The following is a 6,384-nucleotide window of genomic DNA, read 5'->3' on the forward strand; positions in this document are numbered from 1 at the left end:
AAACTCTGAGTCAAAACATTTAGGTGACAAAGCGACTGAGGGAGACACCTAACATTGATGTTTGGGCCCTGCATGCACAAACATCTACACACATGCATGCACGCATGCACACACACACACACACACACACACACACACACACAGAGAGAGAGAGAGAGAGAGAGAGAGAGAGAGAGAGAGAGAGGTAGCAGATCTTCAGGGTCCCAGCTAATGCTGATGTCTGAGCCAATGTATTCGGCATTGCCCAATTATTTCTGGTACGCTTCTGACCCTTGGAGTGGTTACAGCATAGACTATCCTATGCTCTAATCACTACTAACGTGTGACTTTCTTCTCTAATCAGCAGTGACCACAGCAGCATAGCAAGCCCCACGGTTCCAGAACATTCGTGTCAGGATGCATTCATTAGCTCTGCTCACAAAGATTTTTATTTCTCCTCTTTATGGGCAGTGAAGTGAGGAAGCCAACGTGTGCCTCGTTTGACCAAGGCAGCAGAAGCAGACATGGCCTGTGTTCTGAGTGGAAGTTTTCAGAGTCAAGACACAGCTTCCTGAGTTCTCTCTCTTACAGCTGAAGTATACAGGAATATACCCCTGTGAGCAGGCATGTTCCACAGTGGACTTGCCCTGTGAGTGAGAAGAGTAATACCTCATGAGATTTGGGGGTGGGGATGCTCGTTATAGCAACATAACTGAGCACCTACTGACAGAGACACTGACCTACCCAACATGCATTCTCTGTATTCCAGTCCTTGTGTTATTTCTTAGCAGATAACCCAGCAGAAGACCTAATCATTGCAAGCCTGCCTTATCTGTTCATCCGTCTATCAAGTGTACCCAATGAATGTCACATTGTGACTTCATTCCCTGTGAACAGTGGCCACAGCAGCACTTACTTCTGGATATCAAGTGTCCACAGATCCCAGAGCAGCCTAGAGACAGCAACTGGATCCCTATTCAGAATCCCTGGTCCTCCAACTAACAGAAGTACATAGCCATGACCTCCCCCCACCTTGTCCTGGTCTCTGCTCATCCTGCCAACGTCAGGACCTCAAAGAGATGCTTTCCCTCCTTGGCCTACTACTCAATTGTTCCTACAGTTGGACACTCATTTTTGGCGCTCTCTTTCTAGCTCTCTGCTTCCTCCAGTCTCATGTGACTATTAGTTCAGAAAAGAAAGTCCTCTCCGGAAACTGGTGATCAGTCTTGATTGTCAACTTGATGACATCTGAAACTAACCAAGAGATAGGCTTCTAGGTGGGTCTGTGAAGGCATTACGGAGAAGGATTAACTGAGGGAGAAGGCCCTCCCCCAGGGCAGGTGGAACTTTGGACATCAGCTCAGATATAGAGAATTGAGGAAAAGACAGGGCTCCTCACTTGCTGTCTGCCTTTGCTTTCTGCTGGCGAGAGCATCTTTCCCATTGCCACTGCCGTCACCTTCCATCGCTGACATGAACCTCGGATTCTTTGAGTTTCCAGCGTGGACAGAAGAACAGTGGCTTTCTAGGAACCCTAGAGGTCTTTAGCTCCAGGCTGGGACCGTGGAATCACCCATCCTCGTGGACAGAGCAGTTACCAGGTTCTCCGTCTCTCCAGCATGCAGACAGAGCCATTGTTGAAATACCCTGCCCTACTATGGAAGCCAACCTAATAACTTCCCTTTGCAACATAAATCCACTCTACGGATTTTACCTCTCTGGAGAACACAGAATATCATCCTGCTGGAGGACAACAGAACAGTGAGGGTTCTGCCTACTGAAGCCTGGGTGTTTCCAACACAGGGTTTAACCTGGGGTCTTGGTTCACAATGAGAAAGGGGATCAGGCTATCCAGACTGGAGAACCTGAAGGAAGCCAAATGTCTCCTTCTCTGAAAGGACAGATGAGAGAGGGCCTGGGGACAACCAGAAGCTAGAGTCATCACTAATGGGAACTGGAGGCTGTAAGGCAACACGGGCACTGAAGACAGAGGCAAGAGACACCCAGCCTGCACTCTTCTGTAAGTGCCTCCCACTGGCTGTGCGATCCAGAACCAGCTAACACAAGAGCCAAATGGTCAGCCTGTGCAAGAGTCAGGGCTGCTGTGGTGAGCAGCGGGCCCAAGCTCGGTTACCTAGGCTTCCTCCATGCAATATCCCCTGGGGTAGACCACTGCTTTTTGTCCCAGAGCTCAGGGCTCTCCTGGCTTTGCCTTCAACTCTTCCGTCTTAGCCGATGTGTTTCCGTCTCACTCGCCTCCCCTGACCAGAATAATTAAAAGCAAAAGCCTTATTTCCCATAGCCAATGTAGTGGTTATGCCCATAATTCCAGCACTCTAGAGAGGCTATGGCAATAGGAGTCCGAGTTCAAAGCCAGCCTCCGCTACATAGTGATATTTCACCTGAAAACAACAACAACAACAAAACAAAGGAACAACAAGCAAACAAAAGCCCTCAATTTCCGAGTCTCCATATCGATGGTGTAGTCAATGATATGTTTCCCCCGATTAGAAAGAACAGATACAAATGTAGCCACTCTTACCCCAATTTCCTTGTCTTGCCACAGAAAAATGACTAGTGCTACAGCAGCCATCTTGCAACCAAGAGGTAAAGAGCCAGGCCTCCTTGGATGGTTGAGCAGAGTGAAAAACAGGTCTTAGGTCTCAATGACACTACTTAGATTCTCAAGCCAGCTCTAGACTTTCTAGTGTGTGAAACAGTCCAATGCTTTCGAAGCTCGAGTCCCCGCTGACACCAGGGCTAGAAATGCCCAGATGCAGGCGAGGCAGAACCACCCTATCTGGTGCCCACATCAGGGTCTATCTTAGTTACTTTTCTACAACTGGGATGAAACGCCGTGACCAAAAGCAGCTTGGGGAAGGAAGGGTTTATTTGGCTTATACTTCCATACCACTGTTCATCGCTGAAGGAAGTCAAGACAGGAACTCAAACAGGGCAGGAACCCAGAGGTCGGAGCCAATATGGAAGCCATGGAGGGATGCTGCTTACTGACTTGCTCTTCATGGCTTGCTCAGTCCGCTTTCCTGTAGAACCCAGGACCACCCACAATACATTGGCTCCTCCCCCCATCAATCACTAATTAAGGAAATGCCTTACAGCCTTGCCTACAGCCTAATCTTTTTTTTCTTTTTTTTTTCTTTCTTTCTTTTTTTTTGTTTTTTTTTTTTTTTTGGTTTTTCGAGACAGGGTTTCTCTGTAGCTTTTGGAGCCTGTCCTGGAACTAGCTCTTGTAGACCAGGCTGGCCTCGAACTCTTATGGAGGAATTTTCACAACTGAGAGCCCCTTCTCTCAAATCATTATAGCTTGTGTCAAGTTCACTTAAGAAGAGCCAGTGCAGGATCTCATGGGCAAAAATCTCTCCTCAGACCCCTTCATGCCCATCGGTCAGTCACTGAAACCCAGAGATCTCCTTTCGGTCTTCCCTTCTGCACCCCATGATCTCTGCCCACTTTGTAGGTCAGGCTATTATCCATCCCTAGCCAAGCCTCACTCACCTCCTAAACCCCTCTCCATTGCAAGTGTGTGGTGGGGGGCAACTTGCTAAAATGCAAAGATCACACATTAGCCGGTGTCTCTTTGAGGCTGCAGGCTTGCCTTGGCTCCCTAGTGCTTCCAAAATAAAATCTAAATTGCTTAGCTAGGCTGCCAGCCTCGTGAGCTGACTCACCAGAGCCAGCCTTTCCTCCCCTTGATCTCCTCTCCAGCCATGCAGACTGTTAATGGTTCTCAAAATCCTCTGCGTGTCCGTCCCACCCCCACAGATGAGCATGCATGCGCGCGCGCGCACCTGCCTTCTCTAGCCCCCTTTATTCACCCCCCCCCCTACCTGCCCCTTTCCTAGCTGCCTCTCTGAACTCTGTTGCTCTCTTCCAAGCTTGCATTTGGTTTCCTCCCTTCCCAGAGAGCCAGTTTCTTGACAACAGCCTTGCGAGTGTTATTCATCTCGATGTCCCCGGTGCCTGCCACACCGCTGCGAGGACGTGATAAATGCGTGCGGAGTAAGAGAGGGGATGAGTGAGTGAATGAATGAGGCCATGCATTTGGGGACGCGGGGAGGCAGCTGCCGGAGGCACTGGCGTTCTCCTCTGTATCTTTGCAGAAAGGAGAGAGCAGCGATGACCCAAGTCTTTGAAAAGCCGTCCAGCGCCCTGGCTTCCTGGATCTCTGCCCGGCCAGCTTAGGGGTGGAGAGCACCCTTCCCACGTGGAACCGTAGCCGGGTTGCTTCTCTTTCTTTTCAAGCCATTGGCCACCAGGGAACCATCTTAAAGCATGGCTACTCTCCCCAACCATCCCATTTGTTCTGGAACACAGGAGGGAAGGTGGCCTTGACTTTGGATTTATCTCTGAGCCTCCTTTGAGGACTCCCACCTCCTTCGGTCTTCTCAGAGGGGGCGGGAGAGTTGGGGACAGGCTTGCTACAGCTCTGAGATTGACACACCTGTCTTGGATGGAGACGGGAGTGACAAGATGAGAGTCTGAACATCCCCTGCATGACACAAGGCACTGTTCATCCTGCTAGCAAATGAATGATTGTCGTGTGAATTACACGGCCTGCCTGTTACACGGCAGCTCAGAGCCCAAGCCTCCCAGGTCGTAAAGCAAAGGGTAATAAAGAATTATGGAGCCCAGTAAAACGAAAATTGAAGACAATCAGCTCTCTTCAGAGGATCACCACTCACAGAACATCCATAATTGTCACCCCCCCCACACTGTAAGAGGCAGGGTTGGGGAGGCAGAATCTGTCCTCTTACAAGTGGCTATGCTCCCCTATTTCAAGACTCTCACCCCAACTCCCTTTGAGGAGGCCCATCAAAGGTCCAGCTAGCAACTCCAGGGCCGGCCCTTGCTCTCCGCCACGGCCACCTCCACTACTCTTGCCTTGGGGCTGCCGGAGTAGGGTCCTTCTCTACCACAGCTGGGGAGTTCATATGAGTTCAGCCTTCATTCTGGAAGCAGCAGCTCCTTGGCTGATGTGTCCAGTTAATTAGATGCCAGCTACCCGAGTGCCAGTCACAGGGACCAAGTGTCACACCAATGTCAGGAAGCTGTGGTTTGCTCAGTTTCAAGGGACACAGCCATAAAGGGTCATGGTTGGTTGCAAAAGACACAGGAATGACAATAGGCACTGGGGTGTGAGTAGGTTGCTTCTTTCTTTCTTTCTTTCTTTCTTTCTTTTTTGTTTTTTTGTTTTTTGTTTTTTGAGACAGAGTTTCTCTGAAGCTTTGGAGCCTGTCCTGGAACTCGCTCTGTAGGCCAGGCTGGCCTCGAACTCACAGAGGTCCGCCTGTCTCCGCCTCCTGAGTTCTGGAATTAAAGGCGTGCACCACCACCACCTGGTGAGTAGGTTGCTTCTATCTTACCTCCTCTCTAGTTTGGCTCTTGTGGAAGCCTAAGTCAGAAAAAAGCTCCCATAGCTGCCTCCCTCCCATCCTCTTGCTCTGGGCCCAGCAGCACTTCCTCCTGCCCTCATGCCCAGCATCCCTCCAGAGGCCACTGGAGCTTCTCTTCACCCAGCCACAGCTTCCCAGAAAGAGAGCCAGCTGCAATCCCTCAGTTCCGTGCTCTTGACAGGTTTTTTTTTTGTTTTTTTTTTTAAAGAGAGGGTCTCACGTACCCCAGGCTAGTCTTAAAGAACCTACTAGCAACTGAGAATGACTTTGAACTCCTAATACTTCTGCTTCTATTTCCTACGTACTAGAATTGCGAGCCTGGGCTACCACACCCAGCATCTGCAATGCTGGGAATGCTAAGGAAACTCAGCTGTGTTTCACCCCCAACCCCATCCCTTGTTTTTAAATCACTTCCATGACATACACCGATTTCCAAGAAAGGAGGGGGACACCTTTGCCACATAAGTCCTGGTTGGGCCTGGCTATCCCCCTCCCACCACTCTACAGCCATAGAGACAAGGTTCTCTTCTGTGCCTTCCCGCTCCCAAAGCTGGTGGCTGCATGGATGCAGTGTGCCCTTAGCCCAGAAGGTTCCCTCATGCTTCTCATCACCATTAGAGAGTTTTAGTAAATGCTGCTACTCTGGGAGGCGTCCTCGGCTCCCTAGACCAGATCATGACCTCCTTCTCCAGAGTTCCTTTGTTAAATATACATAAATCATATAGAATGGTCCTCTATTTGCTTGATGCTCCTTTGGGCACACAGGGGCTTGGACTCCGAGTTTAGCTCAGAGTCCTATAAGTGGCTCACACTGTGTTTGCAGCTGGGACAAGGGCAGGTCTGGGCTTCTGGTACAAGGACATTTGTGGTTGGCTGGCCTGGCATTGAGGATGGAGTGTGTGTGTGTGTGTGTGTGTGTGTGTGTGTGTGTGTACCAGGTAGAGACAGTAGAGGAGGTCTGATGGGGAAAGACAGGATCCAGAGCCAGAAT

The sequence above is a fragment of the Microtus oregoni genome, unplaced genomic scaffold, assembly GCF_018167655.1.
Source record: "Microtus oregoni isolate MIOR12 unplaced genomic scaffold, Mior012 000048F_ref0000485, whole genome shotgun sequence".
Classification (NCBI taxonomy): Eukaryota; Metazoa; Chordata; class Mammalia; order Rodentia; family Cricetidae; genus Microtus; species Microtus oregoni.